The 23,538-nt window shown below is 44.7% G+C and overlaps 2 pseudogenes; one reads left to right on the forward strand and one right to left on the reverse strand.

Moving 5' to 3' along the window:
• Nucleotides 1–432: 432 nt before the first annotated feature.
• On the forward strand, nt 433–21,107 carry LOC125170555 (UMP-CMP kinase-like; annotated as a pseudogene).
• A 1,492-nt stretch (nt 21,108–22,599) lies between these two features.
• Nucleotides 22,600–23,127, reverse strand: LOC125170876 (60S ribosomal protein L10-like; annotated as a pseudogene).
• Nucleotides 23,128–23,538: the final 411 nt, after the last annotated feature.

The raw sequence follows: 23,538 nt of genomic DNA on the forward strand, positions 1-23,538 counted from the left end.
CCACCAGCCTGAATTTGAATCCCTATTCTACCCACCAGCTATGTGACAAGGTTCACATTTCTGTGCCTCAGTTTCCTTCCTATGAATAACAAAGAGTGAGATAATACAAACTGATCAGATTTGGACACGGTATTTTGGAAGTGCTCTATAAGTGTTAGCTCTTATTATTTTGTCTATGCAAGCTATGTTTTAGGGAAACCATGAATTCGTTCACCCAACGAATACCTATTAGCATCTCTGAAATGTTAAGTGCTAGGAAAAAGAAATGAGTGAGCGTGCTTCCTGTACCAAAGTACTTTATAGCGTAGTGTGGAAAAATAGCCATGCGAACGAATGCGTGCGTGAAGATATTATGAAACCGGGGTATGAATATGGGGTAGGCAGAAGGAGTACAAAGGAGGGACTTCTGTGTTGGAGGGAAATGAGTTAAGAATGTCATCATACCTGGCGTCAGCTGGCTCAGGGTCGGGCCAAGATGTGGTGTGTGGAGAGCCTCTGAGGCAAGTCCTGGGCCTTAGCTTCCCACTGCTGACCCTCCAGCCGCCTTTCCTCTGTCCTCACTTCGTGGGGAAACCACTCGTCATGTTTGTCTTGGGCAGTCCCAGCACTGGCAAGGGGACCCAGTGTGCGTCGTAGAGAAAATGAGCTACACATACCTGTTTGCAGGAGAACTTCTTCGTGATGAAAGTAAGAGCCCAGATTCACGGGATGGTGGACTCACTGAAAAGTGCACTGAAGATGAAAATACCGTGGGGCACCCGGGTGAAGTCGGTTAAGGTCCGACGTCAGCTCAGGTCATGATCTCGCGGTTCGTGGGTTCATGTTTCTCTTCGGGCTCTGTGCTGATGTCTCAGAGCCTGGAGCCAGCTTCAGATTCTGTGCCTCCCTCTCTGTCTCTCCCCCGCTTGTGTGTCTCTCAAAGGTAAATAAACCTTAAAAAAAAAAAAAAAAGATGGAAAGATCGTGCCAGTTGAGATAACCATCAGTTTGTCAAAGAAGAAAATGGATCAGACAATGGCTGCCAATGCTCAAAAGAATGGATTCTTGATTGATGGGTTTCCAAGGAATCAAGACAACCTTTAAGGTTGGAACAAGCCCGTGGATAGGCAGGCAGATGGAACTTTCGTTCTGTCTTTTGACTGTAATAGTGAGATCTGTATTGAACAATGTCTTGAGAGGGGAAAGGGTAGTGGTAGAAGCGATGACAACAAAGAGAGCTTGGGACAGAGAATTCAGACCTATCTTCAGTCAACAAAGCCAATCATTGACTGATACGAAGAGATGGGGAAAGTTGAAAAAAATAGATGCCTCTGGCCTGGATGACTCAGTCGGTTGAGCATCTGACTCTTGATTTTGACTTAGGTCATGATTCCTCCATTCATGAGTTCAAGCCCCACGTTGGGGCTCTGCGCTGACAGTGCAAAGCCTGCTTGGGATCCTCCCTCTTACCTCTCTCTCTGTCCCTCCCCCACTCACACGTGCTCTCTGTCTCCCAAGATAAATCAATAAAAATTTAAAAACAACAACAAAAAAAGAGAATAGATGCCCTAAGTCTGTTGATGAAGTTTTCGTTGGAATTGTGAAGATTTTTTTTTATAATTTTTTTTCACGTTTATTTTCTAGAGAAAGAGAGAGAGAGAGACAGAGCGTGGGGGGGGGGGGGGATGGGCAGAGAGAGAGGGAGACACAGAATCTGAAGCAGGCTCCAGGCTCTGAGCTGTCAGCACAGAACCCAGTGTGGGCTCAAACCCATGAACCATGAGATCATGACCTGAGCGGAAGTAGATGCTCAACTGACTGAGCCACCCAGGCGCCCCGGAAATTGTGAAGATTTTTGACAAAGAAGGCTGACTCTAAACCTGAAACCATCCTTGAAATCATGCTTGAATATTGCTTTGATAGCTGCTATTACAACCCCCTTTGAAGGCAGTTTCAATCTTTCATAATTACCTCTTAATGGCTAGAAAGTATGTAGTAAGACAAATTAAATTAAAAAATTTTTTTTAAATGTTTGTTTATTTTTGAGAGAGATACAGAGACAGAGTGCTGTCTAGGGAAGGACAGAGACAGGGAGACACAGAATCCGAAGCAGGCTCCAGGCTCTGAGCTGTCAGCACAGAGCCTGGTTCAGGGCTCCAACTCAGAAGCCACGAGATCATGACCTGAGCCAAGGTCAGACGCTTAACCAACTGAGCCACCCAGGCGCCCCGACCAATTGCACTTTTTATTTTTGGTTTTTTTGGTCACAGGAGTAGATCATGAATTTGGGTCTAACTTCATCTTAGCTATGGTACCCACAAAACAAAGAAGGATATCAGCTAATTCTTTGTTTTTCCTCAAAAAAGCATATCCCTTTTATAGTTTGTGCCTTCTGTGAGCAGAACTTTAGTGTGTGTGTGTGTATATCCCTTTAGTAATTACAACACGTTAAGATTAAGGATTTTCTACTTCCTTGTTTTCTTGCAGGTTTTAAATTTCCAACATTTTAAGTGAATTTTATGGACCAAAGTCCACAGGAATTTTTGTGTGGTCAGTTCTTGCAAAATGTGTTTGATAAACAAACTCATAAAATGAATTCCTAGAAGTGTTTTAGTATTTATCAAATAACTGAGCATTTCTTATAGAAAGGTAAGAAACCTTAGGCTTTGTTTTATTGCAATTTACAGAAAGTTGTGTGACAAGGCATCTTTTTTGCTTCCAGGGATCGGGATGGGGTCACTGGGGGTTCGGAGCCTGGCAGAATTATCAGCTTTAGTGTGACATGAATCGGAGGGTTAGGGGCAAGGATCACATCTAATGACATGTGTTCCTGGGCCCTTTTATATAAGCGTTATTCATGATTAAACTGATTTTTAACAAAATTCCTAGCAGTGGAACCTTGAAATGCATGTACCAGGCTTATGGTTAAATGATTTGGTTAGTGTTTTGTTATATTGATTTTTACTTACGCTTATTTTTGAGAGAGAGGGAGACAGAGCATGAGTGGGGGAGGGGCAGAAAGAGAGGAAGACAGAATCAGAAGCTGGCTCTAGGCCCTGAGGGGTCAGCACAGAGCCGGATGGGACTCGAACTCACCAATCATGGGATCATGGGATCGTGACCTGAGCCAAAGTCGGACGCTGAACCGACTGAGCTACCCAGGAGCTCCTGGTTAGTGTTTTAGTAACACTTCATTGGAATTTCTTTTGTTTGTTTGTTTTCTTTTTTTTTTCTTTTTTTTGCTTTTAAAGTTTATTTATTTATTTCAAGAGAGAGAGAGGGAGGGAGAGAGGAAAGGAAGGAGGGAAAATCCCAAGCAAGCTCCACACTGTCAGCTCAGAGCCTGACGTGGCTTGATCTCAGGAATCTCAGGAACTGTGAGATCATGACCTGAGCTGAAATCTAGAGTCTGAAGCTTAACCTACTGAACCACCCAAGAGCTGCCCCCCACCCCCCACTTAATATTCATATAAAGGTAAAATAAACATTTCAATAGGAAAGATCTTTGGCAGATCTCACTCCCATTGGAGTACAGCAGGGAGTCCAGGAGACAGTAGGTAGGGTGTGGTGGGGACTAAAATGATGACAGGGACGGAGGTTGTGTACAGACACAGCAGTGTGGGCTTTCACTCCCTGAGACTGACCTGGCTACCTCCACTGCTGAGTGCCCCGTCTGCTTGTAGCAAAGACCAATACTGCATCCCCAACATGGCGCCATTCCCTGGGGTGGGCGATCAGCCATCTACCTAGCGGCCGGTTGATTACACTGGATGGCTTCCACCTTGGAAGAGGGAACACTTTGTTCTTCTTGAAATGGACACTTACTCTGTGTATGAATTTGCCTTCCCTGAGTGCAGTGCTTCTGCCAAAACTACCATCTGTGGACCTCCAGAACGCATTATCCACACAGCATTGCTTCTGATTGAGGAGCTCACTTGGTTGCAAAGTGAGCTCCTGTTTATGGAATTTACTGGTCTCGCAATGTTTCCCATCATCCTAAAGGAGCTGGGTTGATAAAATAGTGGAACAGACTTTGGAAGACTCAGTTACAGTGCCAACCAGGTAGTGATACCTTTCGGGGCTGGGGCAGTGTCCTCCATTAGGCTGTGTGTGCTCCAAATCATCCAGTACATGGTGTTGTTTTCCCATAGCCAGAATTTACATGTCTAGGAATCCAAGGCGTAGAAACAGGAGTGATATCACCTACTGCTGTTTCTAGTGACCCACTAGCAAAATTTTTGCTTCTAGTCCCCCTGGAGCTATGCCCTGCTGGTCTAGAGATCATGCCCTACCGTTAAGGTCAATAGAAAATTATAATAACCCAATCTAGGCAGGACACTAGTGGCTTAGACCCCTGAGGAACGAAAGTTTAAGTCACTACCAGGAAAAAAATTACCAGCTGAAGTGCTGGTTGAGGACACAAAGAATACGTTGTAGTCTTTTGACAAGTTTGACGAGTATAATGCAATATTGTTGTCTATAGTCACTATACTTACATTAGATCTCTATTGCTTATTTACTACTCGTTGGGTTCAAAGGGAATATGGAATGGAAAATGAAAGAAAGTAGATATAAACGTCACCTGTGACCATGTGATCAATTTCAGAAACAAAGCCTGTGATTGTTGTAAGTGTTTCTTCCCTTTTTTGTTATTGTATAAATCTACTCCCGGCTCCTATAACAGAATATCACAGACTTGGTGGCTTAAACCACAGAAATTCATTTTCTTGCACTTCTGGAGGCTGGAAGTCCCGGGTTAAGGTGCTTGTGTGGTTGTGAAGGGGAGGAAGACATTATTTTTAGTCCACATTTCATCTAGCTGGGCTAAGAATTAAATTTACAAAGGACAGATTAATAGGGGAAACACCCAGAGTTTTATTACATGCGCATGGAGGCCCAATAATAGCATTGAGACATAAAGAAATAACCAGGACAGGCAGTTCTCATACTGTTCAGACAGAGACAATCTGTGAGGAATTGAGAGGAGAAAGAAAACTTAACTTTGGGAGCATCCATTAAGGAAGACATTCTAAACAGAATTTGGGCTGGGGTATGGGCGCCTGGGGGGCTCAGTTGTTTGAGCTTCGGACTTCAGCTCAGGTCATGATCTCACGGTTCGTGGGTTCGAGCCCCACTCCGTGACCTCAAGGAGCCTGCTTTGAATTCTGTGTCCCTCTCTCTCTCTGCTCCTCCCCTGCTCTCCCTCTCTCTCAAAAATAAATAAATATGAAAAATAAAGAAATAAAGAAGAATTGGGGCTGGGGTAGTAAATTAGCTGAAAGCAATAAGGGTTGTTTACAGTCTTCTGGGCTCTGAATTTCCTATCTCTAGGGGAGGATGTCTCCTTCCTTCCTGGTACAGGGACGCTATCTTTCACGTGGGAGATTTTTCTGCTTTTAGGAGGACAGAGGAGGATCTGAGTGTCTTTATTGATTAGACTGTCTCTTACAAGTAAATTTTGTTCAAAATAATCAATATGCCAAAGTGGCACATTTTGGGGGCAGGCTGCTTTTGGCCCCTGCAGCTGAGCCTGATGAGAACTCTCTTCAGGGATTGCCGGTGGCAGCCTTCCTGGTGAGGCCTCACACAGCCTTCCCTGTGTGTTTGTACTCCTGGTGTTTCTTCCTCTTCTCACAAGGACATCAGTCCTGTTGGATTAAGGCCCTACCCTTATGACCTCATTTAATCTTAATTACTTCCTGAAAAGTCCTTTTCTGCAAATAGAGTCACATTTGGAGTTAGGGCTTCAACATATTAATGTGAAGAAGACATAGTTGAGGGGCGCCTGGGTGGCTCAGTCGGTTGAGCGACCGACTTCGGCTCAGGTCATGATCTCGCGGTCTGTGAGTGCGAGCCCTGCGTCGGGCTCTGTGCTGACGGCTTAGAGCCTGGAACCTGCTTCGGATTCTGTGTCTCCCTCTCTCTGCCCCGCCTCCACTCATGCTCTGTTTCTCTCTCTCTCTCTCTCTGTCAAAAATAAATAAACATTAGAAGACATAATTGAGTCCTTAACAGTTACAAATATGTGTGTGTGTGTGTAGCAAATATTTTTATTTACTTTGTTCTCTTACCCCCATGATATCTAACACAAGATGTATTCATAGTTAACTTTACATTATAGTATTTAAGTTACAGGATATCAGGGAGAAGAGTGAACATCACCCAAAGACTTTGCATTATCTTATTGGGAGAGAACATGTTTTTGGTTATACCCCGGATAGTTGTCTTATGTAGGCAGGAGTAAGACTTTGCTCTTTGCCTTAGTTGGAGATTAAATACGGTTTAAAGAGATGTATACGGGTGCTAAGTTGATAAGGATTGTTTCCAGTTTAGGGCTATCGCTCACAATGTTGTATTATTCTTGTATATTTTTCCTGGTGTATGTGAGTATTTCTAAGGACATACACTAGGTAGTGGAATTGCTGATTTAGAGAGTATGGGTATTTTTATTATCTATTTTATTTTTAAATGTTTCCTTATTTTTGAGAGAGAGAGAGCGTTAGAGAGCACGATCAGGGGAAGGGCAGAGACAGAGCGAGGGACAGAGGATCTGAAGCAGGCTCTGTCCAGACAGCACAGAGCCCCTCACGGGGCTTGAACTCATGAACTGTGAGTTCACGACCTGAGGAGAAATCAGATGCCCCACTGACTGAGCCACCCAGGTGCCCCTAAAATTTTAGCTGTTCTTAAGAGTGAATATATAATTATATTTCGTAGTGTTTGTAACTGGCATTTCCTGTCGGTGTCAATAAAGCTGGGCATTTGCATTTCTCTTGTGAGATGTCTGCTTAGCTCTTTTGCCCATTTGATTCTTATTGATTTTAGTATTAGTTCCTTATATCTTTTAATGAACAGAAGATCTTAATGCAGTCTAATTTGTCCATCTTTTTCTTAATGCTTTTTATGTCGTTTTTGAGAAATCTTCCTCTGTCCTGAGGTCGTTTTATTTTTCTATATTGCTTTTCTCCCCCCAGTTTTTTTTTATTGTGGTAAAATGCACATAACATAAACCTTACCATTTAATGATTTTTCAGCATACAGTTCAGTGGTAATATACTTATAATGTGCAGTCCTATTCCATAACTCTTAATTTGTAAAACTGAAACATTATACCCATTAGATAGTAACTCTGCTTCCCTCCCTCTGTCCAACCCCAGGAAACCACCGTTCTTTCTGGCTATGATTTGACTACTCTAAGTATCTCATATAAGTGTACTCATACAGTATTTGTCTTTTTGTGATTGGGTCTTTCTGTCTTTCTTCCTTCCTTCCTTTCTTTCCTCTTTCTTTCTTTCTTTCTTTCTTTCTTTCTTTCGTTTATATATTTATTTTGAGACAGAGAGGAGAGAAGAAGAGAGAGAATGAGCCGGGAAGGGGCAGAGAGAGAGAATGAATAATCCCAAGCAGGCTCTGCACTGTCAGTGTAGAGCCCATGAATCTTGAGATCGTGACCTGGGCTGAGATCAAGAGTCTGAGGCTTGGGGCGCCTGGGTGGCTCAGTCGGTTAAGCGTCCGACTTCGGCTCAGGTCATGATCTCACGGTCCGTGAGTTCAAGTCCTGCGTCGGCCTCTGTGCTGACGGCTCAGAGCCTGGAGCCTGCTTCGGATTCTGTGTCTCCCTCTCTCTCTGACCCTCCCCTGTTTGTGCTCTGTCTCTCTCTGTCTTATTTATTAATAAATAAACATTAAAAAAACATTAAAAAAGAAAAAGAGTCTGAGACTTAACCTACTGAGCCCCCCAGGGACCCCTTGTGGTTAGGTATTCCACTTAATGTCATGTCCTCAGGGTTCATTCATATGTTATAGCATAAGTCATCAGAATTTCCTTCCTTTTTAAGGATGACTAATGTTCCATTGTATGTACATATCACATTTTGCGTATCCATTCGTGTGTCTATGGACATTTGGGTTGATTGCATGTTTTAGCTCTTTTAAATAATATTGCTATGACCATGAGTACAAATATCTCTTTGAGATCCTGCTTTCGGTTTTTTGGAGTATATGTGCAGAAGTCGAATTGCTAGATCAGATAAGAATTCTATTTAAAAAAAATTTTTTTTGGGCGCCTGGGTGGCGCAGTCGGTTAAGCATCCGACTTCAGCCAGGTCACGATCTCGCGGTCCGTGAGTTCGAGCCCCGCGTCGGGCTCTGGGCTGATGGCTCAGAGCCTGGAGCCTGTTTCCAATTCTGTGTCTCCCTCTCTCTCTGCCTCTCCCCCGTTCATGCTCTGTCTCTCTCTGTCCCAAAAATAAATAAACGTTGAAAAAAATTTAAAATAAAATAAAATAAAATAAAATAAATTTTTTTTTAATGATTATGTTTATTTTTTGAGACAGAGACAGAGCATGAGCAGAGGAAAGGCAGAGAGAGAGAGGGAGACACAAAATCCGAAGCAGGCTCCAGGCTCTGAGCTGTCAGCGCAGAGCCTGACGTGGGGCTCGAACCCACGAACCGTGAGATCGTGACCTGAGCCGAAGTCGGACACTTAACCGACTGAACCACCCAGGCGCCCCAGGAATTCTGTTTTGTTTTTGTTTTTTTTTTTTTTTTAACGTTTTATTTATTTTTGAGACAGAGAGAGACAGAGCATGAACGGGGGAGGGTCAGAGAGAGAGGGAGATGCAGAATCGGAAGCAGGCTCCAGGTTCTGAGCCATCAGCCCAGAGCCCGACGCGGGGCTCGAACTCACGGACCGCGAGATTGTGACCTGAGCTGAAGTCGGACGCTTAACCGACTGAGCCACCCAGGCGCCCCAGGAATTCTATTTTTAATATTTCGAGGAGCTGTTGAACTGTTTTTCGTAGAGGCAGTGCCATTTTACATTCCTACCAACAATGCACAATTTCTCTACATGCTTGCCAACGCTTGTTTTTTGTTTTTTGTTTTTGATAGATAGCTATTCTAATGGGTATGAGGTGATATCTCACTGTCATTTTGATACATTTCCCCAATGATTAGTGATATTGAGCATCTTTGCTTATTGGCCATTTGTATATCATTTTTTTTGGAGAAATGTCTATTCAAGTCTTTTGCCCCTTTTCTCCCCAGCATCCCCCCCTTACAATCCCATTTTTTTTCATGTTTATTTATTTTTGAGAGAGAGAGAGAGAGAGAGAGAGAGAGCGATAGAGCGAGAGAGAGCGAGCATGAGCGGGGGAGGGGCAGAGAGAGAGGGAGACACAGAATCGGAAACAGGCTCCAGACTCCAAGCTGTCAACACAGAGCCTGACATGGGCCTCGAACCCATGAACTGTGAGGTCATGACCTGAGCCGGAGTTGGACACCTAGCTGTCTGTGCCACCCAGGTGCCCCAACAACCCCGTTTTTTTATTTAAATAAATGTTTTCAGTTGAAGTATAAGTGAAACACGGTGTTAATCCTTTGTCGTGTGTGTGTGTGTGTGTGTGTGTGTGTGAATTTATTTATTTTTTAAATTAATTTTATTATTGTTTAAAATTTATATTCAAGTTAGCATATCAATGATTTCAGGAGTAGATTCCTTAATGCCCCTGACCCATTTAGCCCATCCCACCTCCCATAACCCCTCCAGTAACCCTCTGCTGGTTCTCCATATTTAAGAGTCTCTTCTGTTTTGTCCCCCTCCCTGTTTTTATATTATTTTTGTTTCCCTTCCTTTATGTTCATCTGTTTTGTCTCTTAAAGTCCTCATATGAGTGAAGTCATATGATATGTGTCTTTCTCTGACTGACTAATTTCGCTTAGCATAATACCCTCCAGTTCCATCCACGTAGTTGCAAGTGGCAAGATTTCATTCTTTTTGATTGCCAAGTAATACTCCATTGTATATATTTACCACATCTTCTTTATCCATTCATCCTTCAATGGACATTTGGGCTCTTTCCACACGTTGGCTATTGTTGATAGTGCTGCTATAAACATTGGGGTGCATGTGTCCCTTCAAAACAGCACCCCTGTATCCCTTGGATAAATGCCCAGTAGTGCAATTGCTGGGTCATAGGGTAGTTCTATTTTTAGTTTTTTAAGGAACGTCCATACTGTTTTCCAGAGTGGCTGCACCAGCTTGCATTCCCATGTCAATTTTTTTTTTTTAAAGATTTTATTTTTAGGGGCGCCTGGGTGGCGCAGTCGGTTAAGCGTCCGACTTCAGCCAGGTCACGATCTCGCGGTCCGTGAGTTCCAGCCCCGCGTCAGGCTCTGGGCTGATGGCTCAGAGCCTGGAGCCTGTTTCCGATTCTGTGTCTCCCTCTGTCTCTGCCCCTCCCCCGTTCATGCTCTGTCTCTCTCTGTACCAAAAAAAAAAAACAAAAAAAAAACGTTGAAAAAAAAGAAAAAAAAGATTTTATTTTTAAGTAATCCCTACACCTAACAGGGGGCTCCAACTCACAACCCTGAGATCAAGAGTCTCACGCTTTTCTGATTGAGCCAACCAGGCACCCCTACTTTGTCTGTTTTTGAATTGTTCGGATTTTGTTTTTGTTTTTGTTTTTTTGTATTTATTTATTATTTGTGAGAGTGTGTGTGTGTGCGCGCGCGCGCGCGCGCGCGCGCACGCGCTCGCACCCGAGTGGGGGAGGGGCAGAGAGGGGGACAGAGATCTGATCAGGCTCTGCACTGACAGCCGCCAGCCAGATGCAGGGCTTAAACTTGAAGTCAGGTGTTCAACCCACCGAGTCACCCACGTGCCCTGAGTTGTTTGTTTTTTTGTTATTGAGTTTTAAGAGTTCCCTATATATTCTGGATATTAATCCTGTATCATCAGTTGTGATTTACGGATATTTTCTCCCAATCTGTGGGCAGCCTTTTTACTCTGTTCATATTGCCTTCTGGTGCACATACATTTTTTACAATTTTAGAATTTTATTTTATTTTTTTTTATTAAAAAAAAATTTTTTTTTAACGTTTTTATTTATTTTTGAGACAGAGAGAGACAGAGCATGAATGGGGGAGGGTCAGAGAGAGAGGGAGACACAGAATCAGAAGCAGGCATCCAGGCTCTGAGCCATCAGCCCAGAGCCCGACGTGGGGCTCGAACTCGCGGACCGCGAGATCGTGACCTGAGCTGAAGTCGGACGCTTAACCGACTGAGCCACCCAGGCGCCCCTACAATTTTAGGGTTTTAAATTAAAGCCCACAATTTATTTAAATTTTATTGTTGTTGTCTGTGACTTGGTGTCATAGCCAAGAAATCATGGCCAATTCCAGTGTCGTGAAACCTTTGCCGTATGTTTTCTTCTAGGAGATTATGGTTTTAGGTCTATATATGGCGTTAGGTAAGGATCCAACTTCATTCAACTCTATTGCCTTTGAAAAGTTGTATAGTTGTGCTTTTCCCATTTAGATCTATGAATTACCTGCAAATGATGTTGTGTATGGTGTGAGGTAGAAGTCTAATTTTATTTATTATTTTTCACATGGATGATTGGAGGGAGAGACAAAAGTCCTAGTATCAGCTAATGAGATTAGTTTCCCATTTTTCTTCAGTGCTGCCTTTATCGAGTCTCCGTATAGATGTAGTTTACTCAATTTCACTTGTCTACTTGCCTACATGTGGGCAGGGCTATACCGTCTTAACTGGTATAACTATAATAAATACCGATATCTAATAGAATAAGTTCACATATTTTATTTGCGTTTTAAACAAGTGTCTAGGCTCATACTATTTTTGGCTCATGTTATTGAGTCAAAGCCCATCACATAAACAGGGAGTCAGTCAAAGTTTTAAAAACATATTTTAAGAATCTGTTTGGAATCACAGTGAAGGCATAGAAATTTGGAGGATATAGCAGCGCCTGGGTGGCTCAGTGGGTTGAGCATCTGACTCTTGATCTTGGCTCAGGTTATGATCTCGTGGTCCGTGAGTTTGAGCCCCGCATCAGGCTCTGCACTGACAGGGGGGAGCCTGCTTGGGATTCTCTCTCTGCCCTGCCCCTGCTCTCACTCTGTCTCTCTCAAAATAAATAAATAAACTTAAAAAAAGAAAATAACTGGAGGCTATTTACACATTTAAAATATTGAATTTGCAATACGACAAGAATTTATCTCTCATCTTCTTAAAATTTTTTTAAAAGTTTTTATTTATTTATTTATTTTGAGAGAGAGACTCAGACAGCATGAGTAGGGAAGGGGCAGAGAGAGAGGGAGAGAGAGAGAATTCCAAGCAGGCTCCATCCACATTGCCAACACAGAGCCCTATGCGGGGCTCGAACCCACAAAGCCGTGAGATCATGACCCGAGCCGAAACTGAGAGTCGGATGCTTAACCGACTGAGCCACCCAGGAGCCCTTAAATTTTTTATTTTATTTATTTATTTATTTATTATTATTATTTTTTAAAGTTTTTAACATTTTTTATTTATTATTGAGAGAGAGAGAGAGAGACAGAGACAGAGCACGAGCGGGGGAGGGGCAGAGAAGGGGGAGACAGAATCCAAAGCAAACTCCAGGTTCTGAGCTGTCAGCACAGAGCCCGATGCGGGGCTTGAACTCACAACCTGTGAGATCATGACCTGAGCTGAAGTTGTACATTAACCAACTGAGCCACCCAGGTGCCCCGCCCTTAAATTTTTTAATTAAAATATAGTTTTCTCTGTAGACACATTACGTAACTTTTGTTACATCTATTACTAGGTCCTTGATATTTTTTGATGCTCTTGTACATCACATGCTTTTGTTAAATTTTATTTTCTTCTCTTGTAAGTTGAAATATGATAGAATTTGGGGGTACCTGGGTGGCTCAGTTGGTGATGGTCCAACTCTTGATTTTGGCTCAGGTCGTGATCTCATGGTTCATGAGTTCCAGGCCCGCATCGGGCTGTGAGCTGACAGCGAGGAGCCTGCTTCGGATTCTGTCTTTCCCTCTCTCTGCCTTTCCCCCACTTGCATGCATGATCTTCCCCCGCCCCCAAAATAAAATAAAAACCATGATAGATTTTATGTATCGATTTTTGATCTAGCACCCTTGCTCATTTTTAAATTCTAATAATTCATCTGTAGATTAAAAAATTTTATGTACCTAATTATCATGCAAGTAATCATATATTTCTCACTTTTTCAAATTCTTATAGCTTGTAATTTTGCGTGTAGTCATTCTTCTACTTGCTAGGATTTCCAATACAATATTAAACAGAAGTGGGAATTCTGAGCAGCTATGAATTATTCTCAATGTCAAAGCGAAAGCTTTTAATGTTTTCCCATTAAGTATGATATTTGCCATGGCTTTTAAAAAAAAATTTTTTTTTTGGATGTTTATTTATTTTTGAGAGAGACAGAGCGTGAGCAGGGGAGGGGCAGAGAGAGAGGGAGACACGGAATCTGAAGCAGGCTCCAGGCTCTGAGCCGTCAGCACAGAGCCCGATGCGGGGCTCAAACTCATGGACTGCGGGATCATGACCTGACCTGAAGTTGGCTTAACCAACTGGGCCACCCAGGTGCCCCTGAAATTTGCCGTGGCTTCAACGCACACTTTGATTAAGAAGCATGCCTGTTTGCAGCAGAACACCTTGTCCCCAGTCAACTCTGTCTAGAAATTACAGTGCAAGTAGGTAGGCTTCATAAAATATGTAAATCCTCCAGATGCCCCCACCCCTATTCTTGGGGTGGCCCTGTGGCCTGTAGACAAGAGAGGCGGGGAGGGGAAGAATTCCTGCCCTGCGTTTGTTTACAGAGGGATCTAGTGGGGCAACCTGCCTTTGGGGACTGAAGTTGCTATTCAGCCCAACAGCGACACCATCTGGATGGAATAAGAATGAACTGAAGTCCAGTGAGTTGAACTTTGAACAGTTGGGCTGATGATCACTCAAAAACCCTGGCCGTTAACGCTTTGTGCTGACAGTTGGACTGTTCTAAAGGGATTTACCCTATGGCTTGGACAATGAGAAGCCGAGAGGTGGATATTCAGGAATAAGCCCTTGTAAAGTCAGAATATATGGATAGAGAAGCACCCGGCTGATTCAGCTGGTGGAGCACCAGACTCTTAACCTTGGGGTTGTGAGTTGGAGCCCCACGTTGGGTGTAGAGATTACTTAAAAAAAAAAAAAAAAAAATTTATAATGAAAAAAAAGTACGTGTGGGGGTTTCTGGGGGGCTCAGTTGCTTGAGCATCCAACTTTAGCTCAGGTCATGATCTTGCGGTTCGTGAGATCGAGCCCCACATTGGGCTCTGGGCTGACAGTTTGGGGCCTAGAGCCTGCTTCGGATTCTGTGTCTCCCTCTTTCTCTGCCCCTCCCCCACTTGCACTGTCTCTCTCTGTCTCTCTCTCTCTCTCTCCCTCTCTCAAAAATAAACATTAAAAAAAATAGTAAGTGGAAAGACATTTGGGTTCCCCTACAAGAGCCTGAAGCAGTCTTCACTGTCTTCCTAGCTGTAAGGGACTGACAATCAGGAAGCTCATGTCCTAGCTCTGGTCTAAGCCCCAGGAACTGACCCTTCAGTAGATACGAAATTGGGTGCAGAGAAAGAGTGGGACTGCAGTGCTGGAGTAGGGTGGCGCGGAGCCTGAGATGCTGGATTGTTCTGGAACTACAGTGATTTGGTTAATCCGGTAACAGCATGCTCTGTGTATTCCAAACAATGCCCAAGGCAATTGCCAAAGGAGTTTGGGCCCACCTACCACGGTTCCCAACCAGTGAGTGAGTGGCGAGTAGATTATATTGGCCACCTCCTTCCGAATGAGGGTTCTAAATATGCCTTTGTGTGGACATGGCAGCTGGTTGAACCCAAGCTTTTCCCTGTCCCTGTGCAAACCAGGGTGCCACCATGAGGAAATTAGAGAAGCTGAGTACCCAGTACTCCCACTGAATCGACAGTGTTTGGGAGGTGGCATTTCAAAGGTCGTGATATCCAAGACTGGGCAAAAGAACGTGGCATTGAATGGAGCTTTCATCCCCCCTATAATCTGCAAACAGCAGGACTGGTAGAGAGGAAAAATGGAATATTAAAGCAGCAGATGAAATTATTAACAAGTAAAACCACTTTGGCTGGGTGAACGCAGGTACTGCCCCGGGCTCTAATACTTTTGAATGATCACCCAGTAGGGACTATTGTTCCATATGCCAACTGGGGACGCCTGCTGAGACGCTCAGTGTTGTAAATGTATAAAAATCATGGGAGGGGCGCTGGATGACTCAGCCGTTTAAGCATCTGACTCTTGATTTCGGCTCAGGTCATGATCTCCTGGTTTGTGGGATCGAGCCCCGTGTCGGGCTCTGCAATGACAGCGCAGGGTCTGCTTGGGATTCTGTCTCTCCCTCTCTCTTGCACCCTCCCCCACCCCCTGCAACTTGCACTCTCTGGCTCTCTCAAAAGAAATAAATAAACTTAAAATTGTGGAAGACAGCCATGACCCCAGTTCTTACTCTGGATCTGTATGCTATGTTTCTGAGAACACCAAGCCCCCACCGTGCCTGAAAAAGGAGTTCTCTACTAGAATTTGCAATGGGATGTCCCATCAGGGTGGGTGAGTTACTTTCCACCCCCAAGTAAGGGGGAACTACTCAGTCTCACTGGCATCCTGTTGCCTTGCTTCAAGATGCACCAGTTGAAATGCACTCTACCTGGAATGTAACATGCACCGTTGAGAGGGGAGAAGGTAGTGGTCCTTGTCTGGCATAGTTCACCCTTAATCCATCTCTCACACTTAATGGTGCTGTCCCCCTCCTCCGCCCCCCACTCCCCCCGGGCAACATGCACAGCATGAACAAGGAGGTCAAGTTCCTAACGCTATCAATTCTCCCCAAGGCCAGGTGGGCATGTTCTGTTTTCTGGCGCAAGTATCTTTGTCCCTCTGTGTTGGCCTGGAGAAAAACGTAGCGCCCATAGAAGCCTTTGCTCTATTTACCCAACAAGCCTTAAGTGATAGCTGGCGAAGCTTGTATTTACTGAATACTGAAATGTCTCTGGAGAGAAAAGCCGTCCCCCCAACTAGGATGACCTTGGACATCATTACTGGCTTGCAAGGGAGCACCTGTGCCATCATCCAAAGACGATGTTTTGTGCTCTTACCTGATGAATCTGCTATTGTATCATCTGTATTAAATCACATGAGAATACAAGTGAACACCCTGGACGATTTAACCCCCAGCCTAGGGGATTAATAAATCACGGGCTTTTGGTAGAAAAAAGACATTGTTACTCATTTTGGGAATTATTATCTTAATCTGTGTTTTTTTCTTGCCGGTGCCTATATTGCTGCTATGGTATCTGCCTCCAATGCAGTCAGATAGCCACCAAATGAGCCATCCGTATGCTAATGAAAGCCTTGGTCGACTGCTCCGGGCACACTTCACTAGAGGGAGGCTTGTAAGATTATAAGAGACTGTCCCAGAAGGGGTGGAGTGTCGCAGGAAATCGTGCAGGAGGATGTGATCTCTGGTTGACCTGTGACCCGGCCCTGGGCAATTGGAGGCTCCTGATCCCCACCCACGTCCTTGGAATGTATGTTCTGTTTACTGTTCCCACAGTGGGAGACATTTGCAGGGACAGAGCCTTAAGGGAACGAAGTTTTGTTGAGACCATCTGGAGGTATACGTGACTGAACCCACTTAAGGGCTCTATAGAAACTTTTAAGACTCTGACAGGCAGTTTCAGAGATCTGTTCATCTTGTGGCTGCCCGAAGCAAGGCTCATAAATAAGTTCCCTTGCTTATTAAGTCTGACACCTAGTGATCTGGAGTGGTGGACCTCTTTCTTCCGTCTTTCATTGCCCTCAATGTGTGAGTGGGGGCCAATTTCAGATTTCACTGGGGAAGTTCATGAGATCACAACCAACAGGGTGGAAGGCAAGGGAGGTTTTGCTTTTTTTTTTGTCCCCATGACCTTCAAGTATTTCTTTCGAAGGCCCTAATTCATACCTGGAATATATTTGGAGCTCTCATTTAGTGCGGCTAAATTATAATGACTTCTTCAATAGAGTGCACGGCAGGGTGCAAGGTACTTTCGTGAACAGTATCCCATTTGATTTTTGCAATCAACTTCATTTTTAATTTTTTTCAACTTTATTTATTTATTTTAAGAGAAAGAGAGCGGGAGAGAATCCCAGGCAGGCTCCGCACTGTCAGGGAGAAGCCCGATGCGGGGCTCAATCTCACAAACCTCAAGATCATGAATGATCTGAGCTCAGTTCAAGAGTCTGATGCTTAACCGACTGAGCTACCCAGGCGCCCCGCACTCAACTTTAACCTAGGATGTGGTAACCATTGCTTTCAGGATCAGAGAGACTTGAACATGTTCTTAGCCTGAGAAGAAAGAATGAGTGTTTTGACTGGTGAAATCTGAGTTGAAGGGGGTGAGTTAATAAAAGGAGGGAAGATCAGATTAAAAAACAACAACAACAACAACAACGGATAGAGCCATCATACATTTATAACCTTGATCTAGCTTTTTCTTTTATGCTGAGTAAAAGAAGCCAGACACGAAGAGTCACACATTTATGTAAAATGTCCAGAATCAGTAAATCCAAGCAGACAGAAAGACTGGGTTGCAGGGGCTAGGATGGGAGAATGTTGCCTGATGAGAACCTGGTATCATTTAGGGGTAGTGGAAATATTCCGGAACTAAGTAGAGGTGAACTATTCACTTTTATTTTCATTCATTCATTCATTCATTCAATCATTCATTTTTATCTTAGAGAGAGATTGAGAGTCCCAAGCAGGCTCCACGTTCAACGTGGAGCCTGTTGAGGGGCTCAATCCTGTGACCCCGGGATCATGACCTGAGGTGAAATCAAGAGTGAGACGCTCAACCGACCGAGACACCCAGGCGCCAAACTTTTATTTATGCTTAAAATCTTACTTATTTACTTATTCTTAATTTTTTAAAATGTTTATTTCCGAGAGAGACAGAGACAGAGAACGAGTAGGGGAGGGGCAGAGAGACAGAGACAGAATCCGAAGCAGGCTCCAGGCTCCGAGCTGTCAGCACAGAGCCTGATGCGGGGCTCGAACTCACGAACTGTGAGATCATGACCTGGGCTGAAGTCGGACACTCAACCGACTGAGCCACCCAGGCGCCCCTTTTTAACTTTATTTGTAAGTAATCTCTACACACAATAAGGGGCTCGATATCAAGAGCCACGTTCTCTACCGACTGAGCTGGTCAGACACCCCTATTTACTTTTAAATGGCTTATTTTAGGTGAATCTCACCTCAATAAATTATTTCTATGGGGGGACTAACGAGCAGGCCCCAATTATCTACCCCCAGAAAAGGCCCCAGGGCAGGGAGCAGCAAAGGTTCCCGCTCCCACCCAATCCCTTACACTGAGGGCCTACCTGCAGGGGACCTGGTTGTGTGTTTCCCAGTCTTCAGTCCCTGAGCTAGCCCACTCCCTGTCCCCTCCCCACCCCACTGCCACCCCACCACCTTCTTTGTGCTGAGCACACCTCCCACACCCTGTGCTTCTGTCTCTCTGTCTGTCTGTCTGTCTGTGTCTCTCTCTCTCTCTCTCTCTCTCACACACACACACACACACACACACTCACCTGCCTAGGTCTGAGGCCAGCCTGGGTTGACAACCCAGGGCAGGCCTGGACCAGGTCGGAGGGTGCAGACAGCTGCCAAGCAGAGCCCTTAGGCAGAGTTCCTTAGCACGGAAGGGTAGGCAGCAGGCCCAGGCCCTGTCCCTGGGTAGAAGACAGGCCAGGGAATGGAGGAGCGCTCAGCCATCTTAAAGGAGCCAGAGGCAGGGGAAGGGCTGGGAGGGGTGTTATATTCAGCGGACGGGTGAAGCTAGGCTTCTGAGGGCATCGCTAGCCCAGGGTCCCAGCACTGACCGCAAAGCGGGAGGCGTGGCAGCACAGCCTCAGGCACAATGGGCAAAAAGGACAAGGACAGGGCAGACACCCTGGCCTGGGACATGGGAGCGTGGCTCCTCGATGACAGTTTTCCTAGCCTGGGAGGAGTTCTCACTCAGGCACTCAGGATTCCGGGGTCCAGCCAACAGCAACTCTGGCGCCACGAGATCAGGGCCTGGGGAGGTCAGGGTAGGGGGGGCAGGACGAGGGGCGGGGCTGTAGCCCACCCTGCAAGAGGGGTGGGGGCCAGGGCATAGCCCTCCCCAGCTTGAAGGGGAGCACCCAGAGCCACCGCTGAACGGCAGGGCCCATGGCCTTCGGTGTCTTTGTGGAAATAAAGAGGTTGCTGATCAGCGCCGCAGTAGTAGAAACGGGAGCTGTTTTCTGAGCACTGTTCCCAGTTAGGGCTGGTGCCCAGAGCGGAGGGTGTGTGATGGGCATTGAGGAGGGCACCTTTTGGGATGAGCACTGGGTGTTGTATGGAAACCAATTTGACAATAAACTTCATATACTGAAAAAAAAATTATTTTCTTTTAATTTACATCTAAGTTAGTTAGCATATAGTGCAACCATGATTTCAGGAGTAGATTCCTTAGTGCCCCTTACCCGTTGAGCCCATCCCCCCTCCCACAACCCCTCCAGTAACCCTCCGTTTGTTCTCCATATTTAAGAGTCTGTTCTGTTTTGTCCCCCTCCCTGTTTTTATATTATCTTTGTTTCCCTTCCCTTATGTTCATCTGTTTTGTCTCTTAAAGTCCTCATATGAGTGAAGTCATAGGATTTTTGTCTGACTAATTTCACTTAGCATAATACCCTCCAGTTCCATCCATGTAGTTGCAAATGGCAAGATTTCATTCTTTCTGATTGTCGAGTAATACTCCATTATATATATATATATATATCTCACATCTTCTTTATCCATTCATCCATCGATGGCCATTTGTGCTCTTTCCATACTTTGGCTATTGTTGATAGTGCTGCTGTAAACATGGGGGTGCATGTGTCCCTTCGAAATGGCACACCTGTATCCCTTGGATAAATGCCTAGTAACACAATTGCTGGGTCATAGGGCAGTTCTATTTTTAGTTTTTTGAGGAACCTCCATACTGTTTTCCAGAGGGGCTGCACCAGTTTTCATTCCCATCTTCTGTGAATTTTTTAAAACTAATTTCTGCCAGCTGTATTCAACCACCCCAGTACGAGACATTTTGAGACTCGTTTTGAGATTTTTTTTCTTTAAAGTTTATTTATTTTGAGAGAGAGAGAAAAAAGAGCACGAATGGGGGAAGGGCAGAGAGAGGGAGAGAGAGAATCCCTAGCAGGGATCCCATGTCCCACTGTCAGCGCAGAGTCCAATGTGGAGCGCGAACTCACAAACCACGAGATCGTGACCTGAGCTGAAATTGGATACTTAACCGACTGAGCCACCCAGGCGCCCCTCGTTTTGAGATTTTGCCAAGCACGGGGAAGGACAACAGGGCAAGACAACCGAGGTAAGATGGCGACCCAGGTAATTAACCATATAATCCAGACTTGAAAGAACTGAGACCAGCCAAGTGCTACTAAAGCAGAAAATTGAGGCATCAAATCACAAGTTCCCTGTGAGGTCGCCTGGAAGCTGTGGCAGGGCACTACGAAACGGCTGGAGGAACAACAACGAAAGGCTAGAGAAAGTGGTTTGCAGTTTGAGTTTTCCGGTGTGAAATACATCTAACAAGGTCAGATCTTGGCCATAAGTGGGTGAAGGTCAGTGAGTTTCAGAAAGTTCAAAAACTATGGGGCACCCGGGTGGCTCAGTTAAGCGTTTGACTCTTGGCTTTGGCTCAGGTCATCATCCCGCAGTTCACGAGTTCGAGCCCCGCATCTGGCCTCTGCACAGAGAGTGGGGAACCTGCTTGGGGTTTTCTCTCTCTCTTCCTCTCTCTCTGCCCCTCCCCTGTTCTCTCTCTCTCTCTCTCTCTCTCTTAAAATAAATAAACGTAAAAAAAAAAAAAGGAAAGAAATTCAAAAACTCTAAGACTTGGGTGTTATGAACTGTGAAAATCACACCAATGTCAAAATCTTTGGTGAGATCTGGGGAGAGACCAGAGCAATGGTAATAAAGATCTACAGTTTCTCTATTGATCATTTTCCACACCACCACTCAACCTTCAACTTACTGTCTCTTGGCCACCGGTGTGATCTTCTAGCCTTCACGTCCTTCCTTATCGATGGCTCATGTGTCTGTTTTCTCTGGCAAAAAAACCTAAATAACCTTACTCTTCTCATTCAGTCACGCACACCAGACAAAGATCGCCCTTCCAGGAGGATGATCCGGTTTGTAGAGAAAGCCAACAGGGGCTGGCTAGAGATATACTGATAGATTGCAGGTTACACCAAACCCATTAGATTCTACAGTGGGTTTTCCTTTCCTTCACTGAACATTTCCACAGAGGCTAGTAATTTCTTCATTGTTTTCTGTTAAATAAAATCTATGAACGTATATTATATGTAAAAACTTGAAATCCATAGTAGGGTAAAAATAGAATACTTAGAAACTCCTATAGACTCCCCTCATCAGTTCTACTCCGCCGAATTAACAATTGTTCACATTTTCTTACCTATCCTTCCAGACTCCATTTATATGTGAGAATGGTGTCATACAAAATGTTCTACAAGATAGTCCATGTATTTAACGTGTATCAAAATATGACAACTTTGGAAAACAATTTCCACTGAAGAACAAAGGTATCTTGCTAAATACATTTTTTTTTAGTTTATTTATTTATTTTGAGAGAGAAAGACAGAGGGAGAGAGAGAATTCCAAGTAGGCTTTGAGCTGTCAGTGCAGAGCCTGATGGAGGTCTCGAACTCATGACCTTGGAGATCACGACCCCGGGCCCAAACCAAGAACTGGATGCTTTTAACCAACTGACATACCAAGGCATCCCCCCTTAAGACACATTTAAAAATTTCAAAGAGGTGGGGGCACCTGGCTGGGTCCGTCAGTGGAGCATGTGACTCTTGACCTTAGGGTTGTAGGCCCGAGGCTCACGGTGGGTGTAGACATTACTTAAAAATAAAAATCAAATCCTTAAAGGGTCACCTAGGTGGCTCAGTTGGTTAAGCGTTCAACTTCGGCTCAGGTCACGATCTCATGGGTTTGTGAGTTCAAGCCCCCCATCAGGCTCTGTGCTGACAGCTCAGAGCCTGGAGCCTCCTTCAGATTCTGTGTCTCTCTCTGTGCCAACCCTGCTCGCACTCTCTCTCTCAAAAATAAATAAACATAAAAAAAAGTAATAAAATTCTTTAAAAAATTGTTTTTCAAAGAAGTAAACAGGTAAAGTTATGGAGGTGGAAAAGAAGGTATAAGAAATTCGAAATACTCTCACATTGGTATTTCAATAGACAGCATTAGGGGTATATAAACACCACTTATAAAACCCAAGTTGATACAGCCTTGAATATTTCCCAGGTTATAACCAAAAATGCAGCATGTGTAGCTGAGAGAGGCAGGCACAAATTGAGGGTTAGATGTTTAGGGACTGGTACTTTTTTCTTTAAAAAAATGTTTTTTTTTTAAGTTTATTTATTTTGAGAGGGAGAGAGAGAGAGAGTGTGGGGGAAGGGCAGAGAGAGAGGGAGAGAGAATCCCAGGCAGGCTCTATACTGTCAAGCACAGAGCCCGATGCAGGGCTTGAACTCATGAACCTGTGAGATCAGGACCTGAGCCAAAATCAAGAGTCAGACACTTAACTGACTGAGCCACCCAGGCACCCCCCACCCCCACCCCCCCGTCTCTTTTTTTTCCTTACCGGAAGTAGGATTTATTGATGTGCATGAATAAGGAGGGGGTGGTGCTGTTGGGGTTCTCACGAGTGCCGAGCTCACCATTTGTTCAGGGAGCCACGATTAGGGATGCGTGTGACCCCGCATCCCTAGAGACTTGAACTTGGCCCTTCCTAGGACCTCAATCACATGCTTCTTGTTCTGCAACTTGGTACAGATGGACACGATGACTTGGCCAGTGTGGACCCTGGTCACCGTGCCCTGGGGCTGCCCAAAAGCACCCAACATACCAGTCTGGAGTTTGTCAGCCCCAACGCAGGAAACATCGTGTTGACGGGGATGATGGAGAAGAGCGGAGCCAAACGTGGATGTGTTGGCTTTTCACCATGTACCTGTTGGCACAAATAAGGGCAGCCTCCAGGGCTGCAGAGGAGAGCTTCTCGTATTCATCTGACCCCATGCGGCCTTACAGTGGGAACTCATCCACTTTTGTCTTCTTCCACTTCCGGTCAAAGATTCGGATTTTAGCATCGGGCGCCTCTGCAGAAAGGGGACTTTAAACACGACTTGTTCTTACAATATCAGTAACACTGGGCGGAGCAGTGGCCCATAGCAACTTCAGAGGTGGGCTGAAGAAAAAGAGAGAAACTGGTACTTGTTGATAAAATCACATTAATTTTTTTTTTTAATGTTTATTTTTGAGAGAGAGAGAGACAGACTGTGAGTGGGGGAGGGGCAGAGAGGGAGGCACAGAATCTGAAGCAGGATCCAGGCTCTGACCTGTCAGCACAGAGCCCGACGCAGGGCTTGAACTCACGGACCGCGACATGATGATCCGAGTCGGAAGTCAGACATTCAACCGACTGAGCCACCCAGGCGCCTCGATAAAATCACATTATTTCCCAGCCATTCAGATTGCTCATTTATGGTGTAGGGTGATGATCAAGTGAGGTAATACATTAAAAATTGTCTACATACATCTACATAAATAATACATAAAAATTCTATATACAAGCTAGTCT

The sequence above is a fragment of the Prionailurus viverrinus genome, chromosome B4 (assembly GCF_022837055.1).
Source record: "Prionailurus viverrinus isolate Anna chromosome B4, UM_Priviv_1.0, whole genome shotgun sequence".
In the NCBI taxonomy this organism is placed as follows: Eukaryota; Metazoa; Chordata; class Mammalia; order Carnivora; family Felidae; genus Prionailurus; species Prionailurus viverrinus.